Consider the following 24,143-nt stretch of genomic DNA (forward strand, 5'->3'; position numbering starts at 1 on the left):
GCAGAGATAACAATAATTAGGACCACCAGACAGCACATCTACCATTCATTTCAACAACGACCTCAATGACGACACTGTTTCTCTAGCCGTTATCAACCATTGTCTTTGTCTTTTTTGCAGTCTTTTTGTGACAAACGTAATCTGCATTGCGTTTTTTCCATTGTCTTTTTTGTGACAAACGTAATCTGCAGGTTGGCACAAACAATAATTGCGGCAGAGATTATAACAATTAAGACCACCAGACAGCATATCTACCATTCATTTAAACAACGCCCTCAATGACTAAACTGTTTCTCTAGCCGTTAGCAACCATTGTCTTTGTCTTTTTTGCAATGACTTTTTGTGACAAACGTAATCTGCAGATAGGCAAAAATAATGAGTGCGGCAGGGTTTATAATAATTATTAATAATAATTAATTGTATTTTTTGCATTTTTTTGTGACTAACGTAATCTGCAGATATACACAAACAATAATTGCGGCAGAGATCATAATAATTAAAACATTTACCTTTTTTGCCATTAGTAGTAGCTGGTCGAATTATGTGGGCAAACTCAAGTCCTTTCTAAGAAAAATCTATAGCCACTTTGAAATTTCGGAAAAGCAGCCACTGATAATCACCGTGGAGTGATTCAATATGCCTGATTTCACTGTCGAAATGAAAACCGATGCATCAGACAGCAAATCTACCATTCGTTTCAACAACGCCCTCAATGACGACACTGTTTCTCTAGCCGTTATCATCCGTCAATTTTGACAGCTTTGCGCCCGCTTATGGACGCTCACCTAATCTTATCCCCCAATGCAAGATAAACAGTGTGGCCATGGAGGGCATTGCTGAAGTGAATGGTGCACTGTTTGGTACGTCGGTTTCGGTTTCGCCAGCTAAATTGAGGAGAATGCATTGCTCTGCGGTGATTACCAGAGGCCGCTTCTCCTAAACTTTAAACTGGCTAAGGACCATTTCTAGGAAGAAGTTCAATTCGCCCATTCGACCCGACCGGCTAGTAGCACTGGTTAAATATATAAATGTGTTAATTTCTATAATTACTGCCATAATTAATCTTTGTACCTATTTGAAGATAAGGTAAAAGGTTTCAAACAATTTTTTCAAAAGAAGTTTTTGAAATGCACTCAATAAAAGACATTTCTGGAAAGGTAATGAAGTTATCTAACTTTAGAATAATGACGTAATTATGTCTAATATTTTTGAAGGCCTCTCACACGAACAATATTCAATAAAATTCCCAAATTTGGATTTTTTCAGGGAACATTGTAAGTTCCAAGGACACAAATAAAATATGTGCTGGTGGCCTGTCAACATGCTACAATTTATAAATAATTTAGGCACTGATGTTATAGCAGATGCTCTGAAAAAATTGGGAGTGTCACTTTGTTTGAAAATCCTCTGTATTCAGAATCAGAAACTTGCCTTGCTGGTTGCTATATAAATATGCACAAAATTTCATTTCAACGCTGTGTGTAGAAGCTATTTATATATGAAGTTCCTAGAGGGTATTATTTTTTATTATGAAAAATATTTGTTCAATTATGTATCTGCACCAGCCTTTCGCCTACGTAACTCAAGTGACATGACACACTTGCAAGGGCAATCTTCAGCAGATTTCCACTGACCTCGGGTACAACAGAGAGCGAACTTGGTGCTCTCTACGGAGCAATTGAAATGGGAACGGGGTTATCATCGACATTCCATTGCCAACAGAGGGGTGCTACAAGGACTGGAATCAGTCTGGTCACTTCCAAACGAGTCATGCAGCTTTAGAGACATAAAGTAATAAATTCTACTTTCCTGGGCCGTTCTGCAGATGCAGTAGGTGCGTTTTATACGGCTAATAAAAATATCTAGCCATATCCAGTACATACATCTTGTAGCATGCTAGTAGCATTGATGCAGTACATTGATAAACGCTTTCGTAAAACCACCAATTTTTATTTTTCTGGCTTTCAGGAGAGCACCCTGCTTCCTGACACCCAAAGCCTGTCATACGAATACAGAAGCGAAAAAAAACTTTAAATTAAGAACTAGTAGCCAAGGCGATATTCTCGTTTATGTTGTACTTTAGGGATAACTGTATACTTTATACTTGTTAACGGCTTGATAGCTGATCTGGGCGTCATCACCAGTGGCGTAGCCAGGAAGGCAGCAGGAGCTGCTTAACTCTCCCCCCCCCCTCTCCCAGCACAGCCCAGGTATTTTGTATCCTAAAGCCGTGGATTGTCCTTCTATTAAGACTACTTCGTTACTGCCTAGTTTATCGATGACTCAGCAGAAGGTGCTAGTGTGAGTGACAGACAGACAGACAGATTGACGGTGACCGACAAAACCCCCTGAAGTTTCGCCCCTCACATCATCATTCACTTCGTAGATATGCTGTCATTTTCTTAGTTCTGCATGTGCATACCTACATATACACATGCAAACACAGAAGAATGTACATAAAGTATGACCGAAGTCGCCTTCCCCTCGCACACTACCCCCAAGTGAAAAATATCTTTTCACTACGCTGCTGGTCTCCCCACTCTAGTGACATTCACTGTAGTGCACCTCTGTTGGCAATGGTATGCACATGATAGCCTCATTCTAATTTCAATTGTCCTGAATCGAGCTTGCTATGTGTACCTCAGGTCTGTGGAAGTATGTTGAAAATTTCCCTTGCGAGTGCTTCATGCCGTTTGAGTAAAGTAGGGGTAAAGCTGGTGCAAATACATAATTTCAAATAACACTCCTGATTTCGAAGAAGAACATGCTTTAGTAACTTCACCTATATTGAGGTAGTACATAGAGCTTCAAAATGAAATGTTGTGCATATTTTTTGTCCGACCACCATGGCAAGCTTTTTGACGATGAATACAGAGCTTTTTCTCAAAAAAGTGATATTCACAATTTTTCAGACTATCTGCTAAACTCCAGTGCGTAAATAATTTTTACTTTGTTGCATGTCAAAAAGGATACCAGCACATATCCTATTTGTGTCCATGGCATTTGCCATTTGACAAAAAAAAATCTCATACCTGGCAACATTATTGAATATTGCTCGTGGCAAAAGCTCTTGAAGAATTGATATACATAAGTCATTACTTTTAGTTAGATCACTGCATTACCTTGCTGGAAATGCCATTTATTGAGTGCATTCAAAACGACCTTTGAAGATATTTGTTGTTTGACCACTTTTAGCTCAGTCTGCGCCATACTGCAGACTCCTCTAACTCGGGAACAAAATTTTTGGCAACGCAATTAAATGACCAGGATGAGTTTCGAACTTCGAGAAATGCGAAAATTTTTGCCGCTATATTCGTGATGTTCAAAGAAATGCTGGGTGATTTCCATGGTATAACCCTAATCGTTGAATTGTTTAATACATTGAATAAGCCTTTGCTCATTTTGCCTCAACTAATATTGTTAGCCAATATTTTGGTGTGTTTATGAAGTTGTTTATGCTTTCAGCCATATCATTCGATATGAATGTAATATATTTATTATGTGTGATCATTTATTTTTGTGCTGCAAGCCAGTGCCTCTAAGAAGGCCTGCTAGGAGTCTTGAAATGGATAAATTGATTGTGCTCCCAACATTTTTTGTACTCACCTGGTGTGGTTTTGCTGACAAAATGTTTTTCTCTCTTTCAGAAAATAAGTCTGCACAATACTGTTACAATAAGAACACAACACAGGTGCTTTGGATATCTGGAAGTTATGATATTCTTTCTTCATAATTTAAATTTCAGATACAAAGCTGCTGAAATAAAATAATTTTTTTGACAGTTTTTGTTCACACATGTAGCATGTCTGTGCTGTATTTCATTTTATGATAATGAGGAAATAAAATACGATTTCAGTGATTAGAAAACTTGCCTTTGTTGGTTTTTAAACATTTTAATTCACTTCGTAAGTTTTTAGCATGTGCGGGTGCAGTCAAAAGCTCCCAGGTGACGCTGCCACAGGAATAATTGGAATAAAGGCCTGGGAAATTTTGATTGGCCTTGTACTTGCAGAAGAAAGATCTGTTGCTAGCGTATGCCTCTTGTTGAATCTAATGGAAACATACTTGTTATTTACGGGCATGCAGCAATAGTATTATGAATAATGTGTGAGAAAGGGCCCTACGGAGGAGGTGTTGTTCCGTAGCAGCCGTTACGTTATTTCTTCATTGCGGAGATCTCAGTGAAAGATTAACAGCCTGTACGTTCTATGTGCTCTACGTGATCTCTGGTGTATTATTTTTTTTTACGGAAGTGGTTGGCAGCACGTTACCTACACCTTTTTACGTAATCAAGAGAAAGTATTTTTTGCAGTGTAGCTGGGAATAAAAGCGCTGCTTTAACCACCTACCATTGATATCTATCGAATAATTTCTCTTCTCCGGAGACAAGATATTGGACTCTCTGCTCGTAATACACGGTGTCCTTTACTTAATGTGAAGAAATCTGTAGAGTTCACGTTTATTGTTTGATTTAGGTAGACATTTTTATGCGGGAATTCGTAATTTTGTTTTGCTGGTCAAACATTTTTACAAACTCCAGCGCAAAATTAGTAGTCCTTCCAGTTTTCAAGACACTGAATTGTTAACATTTTTCCAGGATGCCTTTTTATGCCTGTAGTCTTTGGAACATTCATGAGTCCGCTACGATGAATATCCATGCCGCTAAATAGATGAGACCAGAAATTCAGATTTTTTGAACGAATTCTTTGAAACTGAACAGGTGCTGATAACCATTGACCTTGTACTTGTATTCAATACAGATGTTAGTGAAGAAAGAAAGCAATTATAAAATTTAGTGTAATATATAAATGTACGTCTAAAAATAATGGGATTACCGGGCCTGTTCTTTCATAAATATTCGGCAAGTACGTTATTGCTATTTGTTGCCCAGTTAACCACGGGTAAACAGAAATAATAAGGTTGGAGCTTGCAAAAGGCCGATCCAACGAAGAAGCAGTGTATCTCAAGTACGTTGGGCACCCTGAATTTAAGAATGTGATATTATTATCTTGCGACCAGTCTCCGAACGGTTGCCCCAGGCCTAATTTTTCAGACCCATCTGACACGATGGTTGTTGAAATTTCATGTATTTATTTTATTATTTCGTAATATCCTCCAGGCCAAAGACATTATGGAGGGGGGTGAATCACGAGTTTTTACTCATACCATGATAGCTAATAATAAAAATAAATGAAAACAAACAAAAAGAACAAAATATAAGCGTTGTGTAGAAACAGAATAAGTAAGTAAGTATGGGCATTTATACAATGCTAGTTAGCGCAGAACGATACAAGTGATTATCGGTCAAGATGGCCACAGATCCGGGAAGGTGGTCCAGTCTACTGATGTTCTGGGAATAAATGAATCGCTGCATGTCTTGGTTAGACATGACATAACCCTGTTTGTGGACAAGACCTGCTATGTGTATGATGCCGATTGGATGTGTGTGAAAGTTATCAGCCAGCCTGCTAACAGCGGTCCCTTATATGATGCATCAGCTGCTGCATCATTATGCATTGTTCAAGATATAAATCCAGCTTCAACAGAGAGCTCTGCGAGGGGGCGTTATGTAGAGAGTATTTTTTCCAACCGCACGAGTTCGGTTGTTCAATGGCGGGGTGTCATGCACGCCTCAAGTATAGCGAACATTGGTTATGAAAAATGTCCGACAAGATGGCACAGTTGTCATTATAACTAAAGTTTTATATTCCACAGACAAAAGCTTCAAGGCTACCTTCGCCTAATGGCAAACGTTGTTTCAATGTAAATATTCAACCATCTCTGGAAGTGTGGTCTAACTAAAATAAATAAACGGCAAATCATCAGACGTAAAAATTGTTATCTCGATTAAGCCAACATTCTTGTAACAAAATAAATTTGAAATTACCTGAGAACTGTGACAATATAAATCAGTATTTGCAGCAAATAAGAAAAAAACAATTCTTCGATAAAACTTTCAGATATGCTTTTGATGAAAGGATCTTTACGGACACAACCTTGTTCAGAATACTCTCCTTCAAATATTTACTAGCCGGACTCATTTTTATTTACCTTAGGGGAGGCAGGGTTAACCTGGCTCAGTAGGGACCAGCCACATTTCTCACCACGAGCATCAATTTCAACTAGTGTAGGAACGTTCAAGTGGAGCACAGAATCTTGACCATTAGCTGATGAGCATTTGGAAGAGACATAAGAGATATCATATGCATCCATCTTATCACCCACCCTAATTACTCTGATAGTCCGTTGGCAATTTATCCGACTCGACAGATCCAGTTAGTTTCAGGAATATAAGCCAAGCAATTTGATCGCTTACAACTTGATCAGTACACTCAGAAATGCTGTCAAATAGTTTATCCATCACCCTTGCTTACAGCTACCTCGACTGTCAGTGCAAAGGACATCTCCGTGAATTTGACATGCTGTAATGCCATAAAGAAACGTAAAGGGTGGACACTTCCGTAGGGCACTGCGGCCGAGCTACAGCGCTGATTTCATAGCCACGAGCAGTTACACAGAACGCTAACGCTCTTCAGTATAATTGCATAAATACAAATTGTTTTCTTTCTGATGCGGCGATTCGAATCAGCACCATCATTCTCTCAAAGTGAGCGTCTTTGGCACCACGGTACACACCTATGCTACCCCAAAGGCAATAACTGTACAGGGTCGTCCACACTTAGCACAAACAGCGCTCCACGGGGTGCCAGCACTAGCGGTGTGACCACGCATCGAAGCTCATCGGCACAGGCGTACAAGAGCTTGGCAGCAGGTCTTTGCTTCGATTAAAAACACAAGAGGGCGCCCTGCCTCTTTTGCCGTGAAGCAAACTTAATGTGCCTAAGAAATAACGAAGCGTTGCAGGAAAGCGGGCTTAGCTCAGCACGACGTGTTGTGTAATCACAGTGTCACGGAAGCGAGGGATCCCTCTTGTATCAGTACCAAGATAGCGGTTTAATGTATACACTGTTGCCAATTCAACATTATTAATATTGCTTGGTGTTGGTATTTTAGTCCGTGAATTGACTTTGCCACTGAGCCATGCTCTCAGTATTTTCGACTTCCGGGACGTATTTACCAAGTCCAGAAAATACATGCGCATATGCGCTCTTCAATTTTTCGCCCATGAAAATAGAGAAACACGAGTTGAATATTCATCCCACGATGTCGGTTTTGCGGTCTTGTGTCGTTTTTTTTAACGTGTGAATATTCTCTAACATCGGGGTGTTTATAGTAGCACTCAGGCACAATTGTCCTACTCCCCGTAGAGGCTTGCACTGGACCTGTTCCGTTCTTCTGTATATTCGTACAGATAGCTTTTTCCTTTCTCTATCCGTCTAGCTTATGACTGGGAAACAAGGGCCCCACTTTTTTTCTACACCTTATACGCGTCCGAATTTCCGCTAAAACACGTAATTCATTGCAATATACCTGCGCGAGTGATGATTCTAGCCATTAGAAAACAGCTTCTTTTTTGAGGTTCGAATCTTCCAGGTTTTAGTTTTTTCCTACCCCCTGGTTAAGTTAGAGGAACGCAACAATCAAGTTCTTTATGTGTGATAACATCCCAAAAACCACGTCGGCAACTGCACGTTCTTCGCCCTCTTTTTCGTGACTTAGCACCTTATATTATTTAAATCTTCTGTACAGTGCAAGGAGATTACACCCTAAAGTGTGTAAAGCGAGTGTACGCATCAAAATAACTCATTTGAACACCACTTTTACACTCAAATTTTAATATTTGGGTTGTTCGTGAATAAAACTGCCTCAAAACACTCATTTACACCATTATTTTTAGGGTATTATGAACAAGGCTACAAGTGCACGACATGTTCGAGCAGTTTTGCTTATAATCGAAGTTTACAGTAACCTTTCTGATATCAGCAAGGCTCCTACTACTAGCTGCTTACGGGTCTAGTAATAAATCGAAACAGGAAGTGACATATAGCAACCGAAATGCAATGTTCATCGATAAAGCGCGCAAACTATAAAGGTGGAAGGGCGCTGCTAGTCCAAAAAAGTAGGGGGCCAATTCTTTTCTACCCGTTTCTCATCCGTGTCGTTTGCGTGGTTAGTGAACAGCCACAAACTGCACTAATTTGCCTGAATCAAGGTAATGTTGCGCACAATGACTTAGTCATGAAACACTCCCCCCCCCCTTTCCATAAGATCGAAGGTTTCAAAGTTGGAGGTAACACGTCAACCGCCTGCAAACCACCATCTGCACTGTTGACAAGCTATAACACCACGTCTACGGGCCATCAAATCACTTACATAAATGAGCATTGACTTGACGTACTTTGAGCAGGGACCTCCTAATTTATTACTGTAGTGAATAGACATCTTCATGTGTCCTGAAAACTGCTTCATGAAAATTAGGAAGTGGACAACAACCATAAAGAAAAATGCGAAGAAAAGACGTTTCGGTGACCCTGACGCAGCGTGCTAACAACGACGGGAGCCTTGTTGACTAAATTGCGAATAAAGTTATCCTCAGGGCAGCTCAAACGCATCTTCCGGTTTTCTCTTTCACTCTCTCTCTTTTTTGTTGATCTCCTTCCTAAAAGCTTATATTACTTCCCGAGCAGGTATGCATAGATCAATTGACTTTATAGAAAGCGAGTAATCAACATTGCTGAACTATTTTCAGCCGTTGTCCTGTTCCAAACTCTGCAATGTAGGTACAAACATATTATTGCAACGTTAAGACAGGAGTCGTACTGAACACGATGAGAATATAGCAGCAGGTCGGTTTTTTATTTACTGTGCGCCATAGTGTTCATCTTTTTCCTCGGTATTGCTTTCTGCATAAAATTATTCACATGCACATATGCGCTGTCCTCTTTGTCTTCCTCGCAGAACGCACGTGGCAATATGATTTCATCAAATAATATGATGGCTGGTGCATGCAATGTTGCGTGGAGCAAAGTCTTTCCCGAAATGAAAGTGCTTATAAAATATCGCCAGCGTGATCATCAATGTACAGTCCCTAAAGCCCCATGGACGTCAGACTCTGCCTAAGCGGCGTTGCGAAAAACGTTGCCACCAGCACCCCATCGACGCTCCGGCCATAAAATGTTAGTGCAAAGAGAGCCGTTCACAAGCGAACGTGCATGGAACTTTCTGTTTTGTTGTTCTTGAGGCACGGATTCTTAAAAATCAAGGACCTGGCAAGCTTCTCCCGTCAATTCAACCTTGCTTCAAAAAACTGGAAGCTGATCAAAGCGAACTGCGGGTACGGCACAAAAGATGTTTCACTTTTTCGGTGTGCTGCGATTAAAGTGAGAGTGAGCATCGCTTGACAATGAGCTAGAGGCAAGCACTAAGACATGCGTTCTTCAACGCCTAAATGCGTTAAGCTTCGGCATACAAATGATGCTAAAGTGACAAAGTACACACACGATCATTCTATTTTACGATCAGTGGGACGAATGTTCTTATTATCTGGCGAGAATGGCCCTGACAATTCTCATCTTTGGATCTGCATTTTCTAGTGACCTCTCGCTTCCTGGGCGTTGAGCTGTGGTAGAATATTATGTTGTCGGTTGTCTTTCGTTTCTATATACTGCAATTGTGGATACATGCGTGTCCACTTTTTCAGTGAATAAGAAAGGCAAAACCGAGGTCCCCCAGATAGCTCCGGGCTTGCGGAAACAAACGGCAAAAATGCCTGATTGTGCTCGTGATCATTTTTCGATTTACCTGTGTGACTTATGTGTTCACATTTCCTAGTTAAAGCAAGAACTTAGAGCCTTCAAATCCCTACGTGCCTAATGCTGCGTAATAGTGACCACGTCAGGTTATCGGAGGTTGCGCCGTGTGCGATGTTTATTGCGCGAGTCACCTTTTCGCTATTGCACAGTGCGCACCGTGGTCAGAGGCTCTGTTAAACTTCATAATCAAAGTTAACACGCTTCTCCCTGGTAACGCTCAGATAAGTTATTATATCACTTTCAATATTACGCTTTCTCATGCAGCCGGCTGTGAAGAACGCGAGTAATTCGCTTACCAAACTCGCCATTCTGCTTCGCGAAAGCTGCGGTAATCAGCAAAAGCGAAGTCATTTACTTCCATGGAAATTCACAACGCCACAGTAGCGTAGACCGGGGTCTTGTTTGTAGAGCGTGGAGCTATTGCGTCTGCTCTTGTTCTCTCCGTCGTTCTGGCAAGTGAATCCACCCGCACTTTATGATGGTTCAGTGACGCTTCCGACTAGCGGAGAAAATTGCATAGCTCTTTTTCTAAGTGTTCAATGCGCAATTACAAATATTATTCAGGCGAACCTTTATTTCCTACGCTGTAGTCGTACGTGGTTGCGCAGCCAACTGTGCACGGGAGTTGGGCTTTGCACTAATCAAAGCTGCGTCGACAGATGAAACTTTTGCGGACACGCCATGCAGGAAAACATATTGAACAGTCATTACCAGCATTGATGTATGCAGATGATATGGCATTAATGGCCGACAACAGGCAAGATCTGCAGGGATCGATAGATGTCTGTGGTAATGAGGCAGATAGGTTAAATTGGATGTTCAGCAGAGAAAAAATCGGCAATCATGATTTATGATAACAAAAAGCAGTAAGCTTAAGATACAGGAAGCAACGCTAGAAATAGTGGATAAATACAAATATTTGGGCGTATGGATAAATAACGGTATTGAGTATCTGAGGGAGCACGAAAGATACGTAAAGACTAAGGGCACCATAAATGCAGCTGTATAGAGAAATAGGGCCCTGTGGAACTACACTAAGGTGTGACGTTGTCATAGGGATTTGGAAAAGTGTCATGGTCCCGGGTTTGACGTTCGGCAATGCGGTCTTGTGCATGAAATCAGAAGTTCAGCAAGGTTGGAAATTGAACAAACAACGTGGCATAGAGAGATATGCCTTGGGAGCACACGGGAATACTCCAAGTCAGGGTGTCTATGCTGACATGGGATGGACATCGTTTGAGTGAAGGGAACCTAGCAGCTAGATAGCATTTGAGGAGCGATTGAGAAAAATGTGAGAGAAGCGTAGGGCTAGGAAAGTTTCCAGCTACTTGTACATGAAGAATGCTGATACCAAATGGAGAAAGCAAACTCGAAAACTGTCAAGCAAGTATTTAGGCAACACCAGAATACCAAGCCAAAAAGAAACATTGGTTAAGAAGAAGAAGAAGGAAACAGAGAGGGGCATGCGGAAGACGGGAGTGCTTACGAAATCATCACTGGAGACCTACCAACCTTTTAAGCTGGAAATTGCAAGACAAAAGATCTACGATAATTCTCAAGGTAATTCTCTGCTCTTCGAGGCTAGAACGGGAGTATTGCGGACCAATACCTACCGAGAAAAATACGAAGAGACAGACACGGTATGTAATGCGTGCGGAGAGGAGGACGAAACGGCTAAACATTTGATAATGTTCTGTAAAGGCTCCGCCCTGTAGTGGGAAATCGTGGCGCCAAATTTTACGAAGCATTGAGGTTTAGGGACAGTGATGGCAAAATAGGCTTGAAAGGGGTAGAAATAACCAGAAGGAGGTTAACTGATTGGTGGCTACAATGGAGGCGCAAGTGAAATTCAATCCTTGGACACACAGTGATAGTACTTAACTTTATGGCTAGGTGGCGTGAGCCACCACCCGATCTAAAGAGCACAGAAGGATCCATCCATCCGTTCGTCCGTCCGTCCGTCCATCCATCCGTCCATCCGTCCATCCATCCATCCGTCCATCCATCCATCCATCCATCCATCCATCCATCTATTCATCCATCCATCCATCCACTCATCCATCCATCCATCCATCCATCCATCCATCCATCCATCCATCCATCCATCCATCCATCCATCCATCCATCCACCCATCCATCCATCCATCCATCCATCCATCTATCCATCCATCCATCTATCCATCCATCTATCCATCCATCCATCCATCCATATGCAGAGTCTGACGTCTCAAGAGCTAACGCAAATCCATCTGATTCGATTTTTGTCTTCACTACGTTTGGTCGGTGAAGGTGTGCTAAATTTTGCTCTTGAATATTACTAATGCGCACTCTGACTAGCAGGTCGTGGTGGCCGCACTTCATCGTCACAATGTTCACCGCGATTTGAATACACTGTTAATAAAGAGTATAACGCAACAGATCACTGTCGCAAAAAACACACACACAAAGCGGCACCAGCGCAACCTGCCAAAAGCCGGAGCTAGCGTTTAACCACATCTAGCCGGTGTGGAAGCGCCACCGGCGCCATCAAGTCTCATTGCCTAGCAACCTTGGCTGCATGGGATTACTGCGCGCGTGCAGTGGGCACAGCCTGCACTGGCGAATTACCCTCCCGTGTGTGTGCGTGTGGTGCGAGTGGCTACTCGATCGGTAGAGTTTATTATTCAGTGTTTTATGGTTTGAAATGTGCCTGCGCTCTGTGCTTTACCTGTTGTGTTCTGCCAGTGCTGCTTATGTTGTGTAGACTGAAGATGGGACTTGCGGATTCTTATTCTTACGTACAATCCAAATGGTGTACGAAATACTGTTTATTGGGGCGAACTTGTGCTTGAAAAGTAAAGAAAAATGTAGCGGCGTCTCTAACAGGCGATCAGCAAAAAAAGGGTCAATCTCCGAGAACAACCCTCGAGCGGTGGACCACTTCTTTTTCATCAAAATCCCGTGCTGAGGAAGCGCGCGCCGTCACGGCCTTTTCTTGTTCCATCATCAAGCCGCTGATCTCTTGGGGAGCGTACGAACTAGCGCGCGTAGTTTGAATACTGCGTTTGCCTTGCGTCATTATCCCTCCTCTGAAAACGCATCGTCCCGATGCGTAAAAGCAGTGTTGCTCAGATGGTCTGAATGCGTGATTTCATTGGAGAAATAAGTATTCCTCATAATCGGGTGTGTATAGTTCGATGTTCATTGCCTGTCATAGTATGGCTTCATTCTGACTACATGCACGATTTCCGTGCTCCTTCGGCATCTTGATGAGCTCACTTGTCCTTCCGGCGACACCTCGTAGTTCAAGGAGCTGACGCGACGAAGGACTCGGTAAGGGCCGAAATAGCGGCGCATGAGCTTTTCGGAAAGGCCAGGCGTCCGCACAGGAGTCCGAATCCAAACTAGGTCGCCTGGTGCGTAGTCGACTCCTCTCCGACGAAGGTTGTAACGGTTTGCATCCACGCGTTGTTGTTGTTTTATGTGATGTCGCGCCAACTGCCGTGCTTCTTCGGCTCGCTGAATGAATTCGCTGATGTCAGGCTTGTGCTCTTTATTGTCGCCTACAGGCAGCATTGCATCTAATGGTGTGGTAACTACTCGACCATAGACTAGCTGGAATGGCGTCACTTTAGTAGTCTCCTGCACAGCAGTATTGTAAGCGAAAGTGGCGTACGGCAGTATCTTGTCCCACGCACGGTGCGCCAAGTCAACGTAAATGGACAACATATCGGTTAGAGTTCTGTTGAGTCGCTCGGTTAGCCCATTCGTTTGGGGGTGGTAAGCCGTTGTTTTCCTATGACTTGTGTGGGTAAGTTTCATAATGGACTGCGTCAGATTGGCTGTGAATGCAGTTCCTCGATCCGTGATAACCACCTTTGGGGCACCATGCCGTAGTACAATGTTAGTGACGAAGAATTCAGCTACTTCTATAGCCGTGCCCCTGGTGAGAGAGGCTGTCTCGGCATACCGGGTTAAGTAGTCTGTCGCCACTACTATCCATCGGATGCCCATTGATGACGTAGGGAATGGACCAAGTGGATCCATTCCTACTTGTTCGAACGGAGACTCAGGTGGTTCGATTGGTTGGAGAAATCCTGCAGGTTTCAATGGAGGCGTTTTGCGTCTCTGGCAATCTCTACATGTCCTTACATAATGCTGTACAGCATCCAGTAACTTTGACCAGTAGTATTTTGTGCGGATGCGAGCCAATGTTCTACTCACTCCGAGGTGTCCTGCTGCTGGGTCATCGTGGCAGGCTTCCAGGATTTCGGGTCGCAAGGCCGAAGGAACGACGAGTAGGAATTTCTTCTTGCTGTGCTCGAAGTTTCTCTTGTATAAAACGTTTTTTCTCATGAATACGAGGACAATCCCCGGACGAAAACTCGAGGAACACGCAGGGGTTGTCCTTCCAGATGCTTGATCAGTTTAAGCAACTCCGCGTCAGATCGCTGATATTCAGTCATGTCTGCGGTGCTGACGGCCCCAAGAAACGGAAAGTCGTCTCCATCTTTCCCAGGTGCAGATTCCATTGGTGCGCGTGACAGGCAATCAGCATCGCTGTGCTTGCGACCCGACTTGTATACGACTGTTATGTCGTATTCTTGCAACCTGAGGCTCCATCTAGCAAGTCGCCCAGAAGGGTCCTTTAGGCCTGCGAGCCAGCACAACGAGTGATGGTCGCTCACTGCTCGAAATGGTCTACGATATAAGTACGGTCGGAATTTCTGTATGGCCCATATTATCGCCAGACATTCTTTTTCCGTCGCCGAATAATTTATTTCAGCTCTCGCAAGAGTGCGACTAGCATATGCGACCACTCTTTCCTCTCCGTTTTGCAGCTGCACAAGGACGGCGCCTAGTCCCAAATTGCTTGCGTCCGTGTGAATCTCTGTTTCGGCTTCTTCGTGGAAATGTGCGAGGACGGGGTGGTGTAGGAGTCGCTGTCGTAGCTCATCGAACGCCTATTCTTGCTCGCTTGTCTAGGTGAAAGGCATGTCTTCTTTCGTCAGTCGGGTTAGTGGCTCCGCAATCTTCGAAAAATCTTTAACGAATCTTCTGTAATAAGCACAAAGTCCTAAGAATCGTCTCACAGCCCTTTTATCTGTCGGTCTAGGAAACGTTTCTACAGCTGCTGTCTTTTCGGGCTCAGGTCAAATGCCTTCAGAGCTGACCACATGACCGAGGAAAAGCAGTTCATGAAAACCCAAATGGCGTTTTTGGGGTTTTATCGTCAGCCCTGCGGAACTAATCACTTCGAGCACAGTCCGTAGTCGTTCCACATGCTCATCGAAGGTGGCCGAAAAGATCACGACGTCATCGAGATAAACAAGGCAGGACTGCCATTTTAACCCGGACAGCACAGTATTCATCATCCGCTGAAATGTGGCGGGTGCGAAACACAGGCCAAATGGGAGTACCCTGAACTCGTATAACCCATCTGGGGTCATGAAAGCTGTTTTCTCGCGATCTCGTTCGTCCACCTTTATCTGCCAGTATCCGCTCTTGAGGTCTAGAGAGGAAAAGAATTTCGCGTCTCGTAGTCTGTCAAGGGTGTCATCGATCCTTGGAAGGGGATAGACATCCCACTTTGTGACGACGTTCAATTTTCGGTAGTCAACGCAGAAGCGCAAGGTCTGGTCCTTTTTCTTTACCAGTACTACAGGTGAGGCCCACGGGCTGGCCGACGGTTGAATTACATCGTCTCTGAGCATTTCTTCAACTTGGCCTCTGATGACTTCTCTCTCTTTTTGTGACACTTGGTACGGGTGCTGGCAAATAGGTCTAACAGATTCATCGATTATGATGTGGTGTTTGATGATAGATGTTCTTCGCACTTTCGATGACGTGGAAAAACATGAGGCGTACTCCCGTATAAATTAAGGCTCTCGATTTTTTGTTTCTGGTTCGGTGATAGGGCTGCTTCGATGTGGATAGATGCGAGTATGGAATCTATACCGTCAGGGTGCAGTGGTGCAGTCTCGGAAGAATTCATATCCGTAATCGGAACGTAATCGTGCAAGTGACCAACAACAGTTCCCTTCGCAAGGTGCTGCACCTCATTTCGGAAATTTGTCAGGAAGACACTTGTACACCCATCACGCAGTCGTACAATACCTCTTGCTGCACAGATCCCTTTCTCGAGTAATGGCCCAGTATTACTTTCTGCCATTCCTTCATAGTCGTTGTACACATTGCTTTTTACGGTGACAAGGATGACGGATCTTGCAGGTACTGTTACATCATCACCTGCAATCTGTAGCGCATCGAATCGTTTTTCACTCTCGAATGTCGCGATGGCGTGTTTCGTCGAGAACGAGACGCACGTTTTCTGCAAGTTTATCACTGCGCCATTGGCCTGCAAAAAGTCCATTCTGATAATTACATCTTTTGAACACTCCGACAGGACAATGAAGCTGGCGACGTAGGTGAAGCTGTGTATTTCGACTCTAGAGGTACACATGCCTGCCGGATCTATAAGGTGTACCCCGGCGGTTCGCACTTGTGGTCCTATCCAAGGGGTCAGCACTTTTTTCAGCGTTCTGGCAAGTCCCCTGCTCATGACGGAATTGTCTGAGCCCGTGTCTACTAAAGCATTCGTTTCGTAGCCGTCTATAATTACCGACAAATCAGAAGCGACGTTACCATTTCCGCACGTAGTCTCGTGTCCATCATCACATCTTGAAATCGGCACTGGAGGTTGTTTTCTTGCGTCGGCAGCGGCCTTACCTCCCCAGGTCACCGATTCTAGTTTTCCCGAAGCAGGCTTTGGGGAAGTCGCCTCGGAGAGTTTGAAGATGGGCGCGGACTTGGTGACCGACACCTCAGTGGCGCTGTCGACCGAGACTGATGCTGCTGCGAGGAGTGAGCACCTTGACGCGTTGACAAGTACTCCTCGATTTCAAAAGGTCGCTCCCCATTCCGTGGACAGACAGCGTTTACGGGAAAACCCCGAGGTCCAGCTCGGCGATATGCACACATCCGGTAAAGATGGCCAGCTTCGCCGCAGTGATAACAAAGCGGAATTCGATCAGAAGGGCGCCATATATCAGCTTTTTGGATCCTAGTCTCGGCTGGGGAGGGCGTAAATCGAGGTTTCGGCAGATGCGTGCTTGCTGCGGCGAAATAAGGTCCAGGGGCGGTGAAAGGAGGTCCAGGGGCGACCAAATGAGGTACAGGGGTGTTTCTCAGTACCTCGGCGTACGAGACTGCGGGCTGCATCGGAACCGACGCTTGAACAGGCTGGGCTTGTGGCTGCTGCTCACGGACTGCCTGTCTCACCTCCTCCCGAACAACTTCCGCTAATGACGAGACCGTTGAGGGGTTGCCGTTTAGCTTCTGGAGCTCTTCCTGAACCACCGATCGAATGAGCTCTCGTAATACGTCGATGCCATTCCAGAAGACTGCTGACACTGCGTCTACGGATGCGACGTTAACATCCCTATTGTAGTGCCTCGCTCGCTGTTGCAGAGTCTTTTCAACCGCTGTCGCCTCGGTGCGAAATTCAGTGACGTTCCGCGGGGGACATCGGAGCAAACCAGCGAAAATCTCCTGCTTCACCCCACGCATCAGGTGCCGAAGTTTCTTGTCCTGGCTCATATTTTGATCAGACCGGCGGAATAACCGGCACATGTCTCCCACATACATTGCGACGCTTTCATTGTTGCGCTGATTTCTTGCTTGCAAGGCAGCTTCAGCTCTTTCCTTGCGGTCTGTACTCGGGTATGTGGCCAGTAGCTTCCGTCGGAAATCATCCCACGATCGAATGGTACCTTCATGGTTTTCAAACCACGTTCGTGCGCGGTCCTGCAATGCGAAATAAACTCGGCGGAGCTTCCGTTCTTCGGTCCATCCGTTGCAGTTGGCGACGCGCTCAAAACCCTCCAGCCAATCCTCGGCGTCTTCATGAGGATCGCCATGAAAAGGGTCCGGCGTCCGTGGCTCATCAACAACGACGTGCGTGGCAGCGACTGGGGACGAAACGGCGTGTACGGCAGCGGTTGGAGACGACATTTCGGTACTCTCACCGGAGACAGCTGGAGACACTCTGGGCTCTGGTGGCAGGGGAAATTGCGGCGGCTCACTAAGTAGACGACGGCTGGAGAGCTGATGAACTGGCGTGAGCTCAGTTGGTTCGACTGCTCGTGGTTCCCGGCTGCTTCCTCGAAGTCAAACTGGGTTTGGGATCATTACCCAGCTCCTCCACCAGAATCGTTACGTACAATCCAAATGGTGTACGAATAACTGTTTATTGGGGCGAACTTGTGCCCGAAAAGTAAAGAAAATTGTAGCGGCGTCTCTAACAGGCGATCAGCAACAAAGAGGTCAATTTCCGAGAAACACCATCGAGCGGGGGACCATTTCTTTTTCATCAAAATCCCATGCTGAGGAAGCGCGCGCCGTCACGGCCTTTTCTTGTTCCATAATCAAGCCGCTGATCTCTTGGGGGGCGTACGAACTAGCGCGCGTAGTTTGAATACTGCGTTTGCCTTGCGTCAATATTGTGGGGCATTAGAAGTGAAATAGTGAGTACAGTTTTCATGTTGTTGCGTGAGCGCTTTGTTAACTGCGTGAACACGAGAATGAAGCCTTTGGCAAGGTTCTGTTAGTCGTATCATACCCCATTTGCAAAACTTTGGCGTGGTTGTGCCCAGACGGCCACCAGACTTTCCGAAGAAATTCGCCCCTGTAGTTGAGGCTTTTCCGTGAAGATTCGGTGTCGTCCGCGGTGTATTTCGTGGGTGCGTAAGCTATGTTGGCCATTTTATTTAGCGGAATGAACGTAACATGCGCGTTGTAGACGTGGGGGTGCGTTGTATTGCTGTGAGAACTGCTGTGCAATTAAAAGATCGTGTCTCAAGGTTAGGTAATATTCGACGCGTCATCCGCCGTGCATATTCCTTGGAAAGTTTGGGTCTTCACTGAGGAAGTTTGGGTCTGCCTTTAATGTTGTTGCTGGTGTGGCTGGATTGCTGCTTTGCATTGCAGTAGCAGGTGGGCTAGAATGTCTGCCACATTGCAGTGTGGGCAGACGTAGTCATATGACGTTGATTACAGGTGAATTTTCTCATTTACGGCGACACGGATATTCAAGGCATCGGCTGCCATTGACCAATGGACCATATAGCTGCCGATAGGAAATTTCAAAAACAATTTAGGAGCAAAGCTGTTTAGGCCGTGGGTCGTTCTCTCCTCTGTAGTCGTAGAAGTAGTATGTAGCCACTTTATGAGTTGTACAATAAATGGCGTTGGTGGTTTTCACAGCATATCCATGGACAGGTAGATGATTAGCCAAGCTAATAGTCTGTCCATTCATCTGTTCTTCCGTCCGTGCATTCGTTCGTCCATCTTCTTTCTGTGCTTCCGTTCGTCGGTCTGTGCATGACTCTGTCCATCTTTCTATTCGTACATACTACTGTCTGTCCATCCGTTCGTGCATACGTCTGTACGTCTGGCCGGACGCTCCACCCCATCATCACCCTTATTTTGATGGATATGCTGAATTTTTTTACTTAAAACACAAACTGTTATGATAAAATTCGGCACACAAAAGAACTGTTTATTTGCTATTTATTTAGGTACAAATGTCATTTTTATTTCAGCCAACCTATGGTGCGAATGCGTCTCAATAGAATCGAAATGACTATTTTGTGAAATTTGCGATTTTTCTTGTAAAGTGTGACAGCTCGAAAGGTCTGTAAATAAATTTTTTCTCAAAATATACCTTCTGTAGAGCAAGTATTCAATCCTCAGATGTTCATTCAAAGTGCAGGTTTGCAATATAAAATGAAAATCTAACGCATTAGGCTTTATTCTTTGAAGCGTATCTGGTCTAAAATTGTTAACATTACTGAGCTTCAAACGCCTTACACAAGCGCTTTACTTAACATGTAGAGCAATTTTGGCATGGAAAAAAGGAGCGGTACTTTTAAAAAAACTTTTTTTTTGCAAACAACTCCCGGACGACATTCTGTGAAGTTGAGGAGGTAGCAACGTGACAAAAAATTATTTGTCTCCAAAATATTCTAGCAGTTGACTTTTCAATGCAATAATAAGCACAAGTTTTTTTTATACATTTGAGGTGTTTGCCAAAATGGCTGGGACGTTTGACATAGAATGAAATGGTAGCCAAATCTCGCATTATATAATCATGTCAATGTGAGCCACTTAAAGAACACAAGTTTACCGTTCGCAATTCAACACGTAATTACACACAACTGAATTTTTCCTGTTACCTGCATTAAATACCTCATCAATGCGCATATCGTCATGCATGCTCAATGGCATTTTGCTTTTGTGCGATATAGATATGTATGTGTACTTTGTTGTGCGTCGCGCTGCATTTCTTTTAGAAAACTAATCAAATGAGTACCATGGTAGATCTGCAGAAATACACATGTAGGTGTGTTGATGCATACTCAAGCATAGAACGTCACATCCACTTAGACTTGCTCGATGCATAAAGCTAATGAAACGTTATCGGCTTGGAGCTCCTCCTTTTTGTTAGCATGTACGAGCAAGCTAGAAGGGTGAAGTTGATATCTTCACTGAAGGTAAAAGATTCTGCCACAGCGCATTTTCTAAGGTGTTTATTGCTCAGCATACCCTTTCTTACATTCCTCACTGCAGTGGAGCCCGATGCCACAAAATTCGCTTGCTAAGCCCTCAGTTGATACTTACTCACAAGATAGCAGTCAGTGATTCGGGGTGCATACTGTATGTTGCACTCTTTGTAAAACTTTTGGTCATTGTTCCTTGTATTAATTTTAGGTTTACAGGATTGAATTTACTGTACGAAAAGTACAGTCTGGCCCCACTTCTCTCAAAGTCTCCAGTCATGCAGCTGAAGGTGATTGTACAAGGACCAGTGACAAGCTGTGGTTTTGCAGTTAGAAGTGTATCAACACTGATATTACAATAATTCAGCTCCAATTACATCACCTTGTCTAAATACTCTTTTGTCGAAGTTTAAACTGCCACTAATAGTAGGTTATAAATATGTTTCCAGAAATTCACTTACTCTTTCTACGTGTTTGTTTTTATTGTATAGGTGTCCTTCAACGACATACGTCTGAACCATTCGCCCGACGAGAGCAAATGTTTTTGAAATAACTTGAGAGGATTCATTGTATTGAAAACAATTATTTGTAGGGTAAAGAGAAAAAAAATTGTCACGTGAAATATTTCAAAGTTTTCCAGATTGCCGTCAGAGTTCTGTTTGGCAGACTTCTTAGGGTGTTTCTATATTTAAAAACAGATATGAACATTTGGGCTTTTTTGCTTCGGCGTTATGTTTGGTTAAACCTTACGCTACAGCTTACTCCCTGCATTAAGATGGTGTGTGCGTGTGTGTGCGTGTTATGTTCCTGCCTGATCCTACTTTGTCTCTTATGACGCACTCTACCTACACATATATACACTAATGTTAAGCTGCTCATTCAAGACCACAGCACCTTATTTTATTAGCTGCATGCTAGCAGGTATAATAAGTGCAGTGGTGACACCAGTATCATTCTTCTATCCAGTCAGTCACAGAGAGGAAAGTTGATAAATGCTTCTCCCTTTGAACAGGTGAGGCTTGGGCCAGTTGATGATTCATATTTGATGGGATGGAGTGCTATAAACGGCACAACGTAAGGGAGGCATACAGTACGAAGTATCTCCTTCTCTGTTCCTTCTTTATTGTCCCAAATGAATTGCGCTTCATTTGACAAAGTACGTTTATCCATGTAACTGCCATATTTTCAAGGGTGTTTTGTGTGTTGCACCCCACTTCCATGGGTGTATTTTCATCCAACACTCAATGTGTACACCTAAAAAAGTATGGTGTAATGTTTTCTTACACCCAACATTTTTAGGTTGTTTCTAAACATGCACTCTAAAAAAATAGCGAGTAAAAAGGGTGTCTTTTTGTCCCACAAGAATAATCGTCATCAATATTGCGTTACTTCCTTGTGCTATTGCCCCGCGCCCGGTACATTCCGGTCACGCTCGAATTGCCTATTATCAGGGTTACATTGCATTCTCGATAGGAAAGTGGCCAGCGCCGAATTTTTCAGAAAGGAAGTGCACGCAAGCCTGATGACAATTATTGTTGTTGGACAAAAAGGCACCCTTTTTACTCGGTATTTTTTAAAGTGTGGGATTGTTCAGGGTTTTTCTAAATGCCCTAAAAGATGTTGGCCAAGGAACAAAAATACACGCTTAACAGTGTAAACATTTTTCCAGTGTACAGAGCTGAGAAGCCTGACACTGCTTACAGAGCACGTGTATATATGTAGCCTTTTTTCTGCGACTTCACCTAAATAGAACGTCACAATATTTTTGGACAATGTCCTACAATATTCCAGGGCGCCGTGCTTAATGGCCTACCGTCTAAACCTCGTGGACGTTACAAACCCGTAAGTAACTCAAAAGGACGCAGAAACGGGAATCGACAGGTCGGTGATAGATATACCAACAGCCTCACATATACCAAATTTGGTATTGCGTAACGTGAATGTGTGAAGAAGGTGTATGACTGATGCCAACATGACAATCATGAGAAGCATGTCATGTAAATATATTACTACATGCCGCGCTCATAGGGTGCTCGCGGCTGTTTCGCTAGCACCACATATACCAAATTTGGTAATATGTGACGTGCATTGATGGTGAAGGTAAAAGACAGGTATGAATATGACAATTATGCTATTAGTGTCGTGTAAAACATGACTACAAAATGTGAGTAAAGTGCGCTTGCGGCATTTCCCTTGCACCACATGTACAAACTTCGATACTGAGTGACGTCAATCGGAGACTAAGGTGAATGACACGTCCAATATTAGTAATCACGTTATGCATGCCATGGAAAACATGACTACATGCTACTATCATAGCGTGCTAATGGCCGCTTCGACAGCTCCGCATAAACCAAGTTTGGTACCACGAGAGATGATTAGACAAAGAAGGCAAACGACAGGTTCAAAAATGATAATCACGACATGGAAGTGATGTATAGATTTATTTACGTCCACCTCGTAACGTTATGCTGAATTTAAAGTTAATATCTAGCTTCTTCGTTTGTGCTTAGCATGTCATATCGATTTCTACTTCGCGTGAGATCTGCTATTCTTTTCACTCCTTTTGTTGTCTTCCTATATTTTTGTATTTATGGATTTCTTCGTCTTTATTTTTCTTTTTTACGGGTCAGTCTGTGTTGACTCAAGCAACAGCATTATATATAGGAGTCTAGGTACCTAAATATATAGCAATCGATAGCATCAAGCTACTCGATGAACATAAAGGAGAAGACTTCTCCCTGGCGTGAGCGCGTGCTCAATATTCTACAAATGGCCATGCTAAACTAAGTTTTGCCAAGATTTACCAAAGCTGCGACCGCGTACAATTACATATATGATGGACCGAGCCTCTGAAGGGTACGATGCTCACAATATTTATATGCGCTTTCCCAAGTAAGAGAAGATATCTACAAGTCAGCGGTGCGTGACGATCTATGAGTGATACTTGTGTCTATGTTTTCACGTAGTGTGGTTTCAACATAAATATTTGTCAATCAGCTCAGCTGCGACTTATATTTTTTCATCGCTTATGCAGTAATTGATTTACTCTAGTAAAACTCAAAACAAAAAAATTGGCCCCGTATCTGCATGTTTCACTCCAAATGTCATTGAAGGACCATAGTCTGGCATCTGGAGAGAATGAAAAGGACGTTTATTTGATGTTCTGCGCGAGAAAATTTCTAAAAAGTATCCTGGAATCACTGCGTTAGAGTGCCTCGATGCGTGCAGTGGAGGCGAACGGGCGTGTCGAGGCACGTCACACACGAGACACGAGCACTTTTGGCAGTTATCTTCGAAAACGAAGTTCGCCGCGTGCGTGCCCATATCGGAGGCGAGAAGGTGTGAGAAATGCATTTCATGTCCGTATTCCATGTGATGATAAGGTGATGTATGCGACATCTTGATTCTCTGTTTCAGATAAAATGAAGGACTCAAATCGGCACGATGGAATCGTCGCACGATGGCGGCAGCAGCGTTGTTGATGATTGATTGATATGCAGGGTTTAAGGTCGCAAAACCGCCATATGATTACGAGAGATGCCATAGTAAAGGGCCCCGGAAATTTTAGGCACCTGGGGCTCTTTAACGTGCACCCATACCTGAGCACACGGGCCTACGTGGCAGTGTTGTTACTCTCGGGATACGGACGGGAGCGCGAGCAGCGTTAAAAGGCAGCTCTGGCGATTTGTTGAGATCAATGGATCTCAATAAATTCACAGGGTACGTTCATTTGCACGTATCGTATTCATGCAAAACTACAAGCTTGAGAGTTTCGCAGATCTTTTAGGGGCGAAGCTCCTTATAACGGCACCTGTTCGTCCCTCGTAGCAGTTGTAGTGTGTAACAAGTAAAACATTTTGACCTCCAAGGTGGTGCCGGTAAAAGATTT

The sequence above is a fragment of the Rhipicephalus microplus genome, chromosome 1, assembly GCF_043290135.1.
Source record: "Rhipicephalus microplus isolate Deutch F79 chromosome 1, USDA_Rmic, whole genome shotgun sequence".
Taxonomy (NCBI): domain Eukaryota; kingdom Metazoa; phylum Arthropoda; class Arachnida; order Ixodida; family Ixodidae; genus Rhipicephalus; species Rhipicephalus microplus.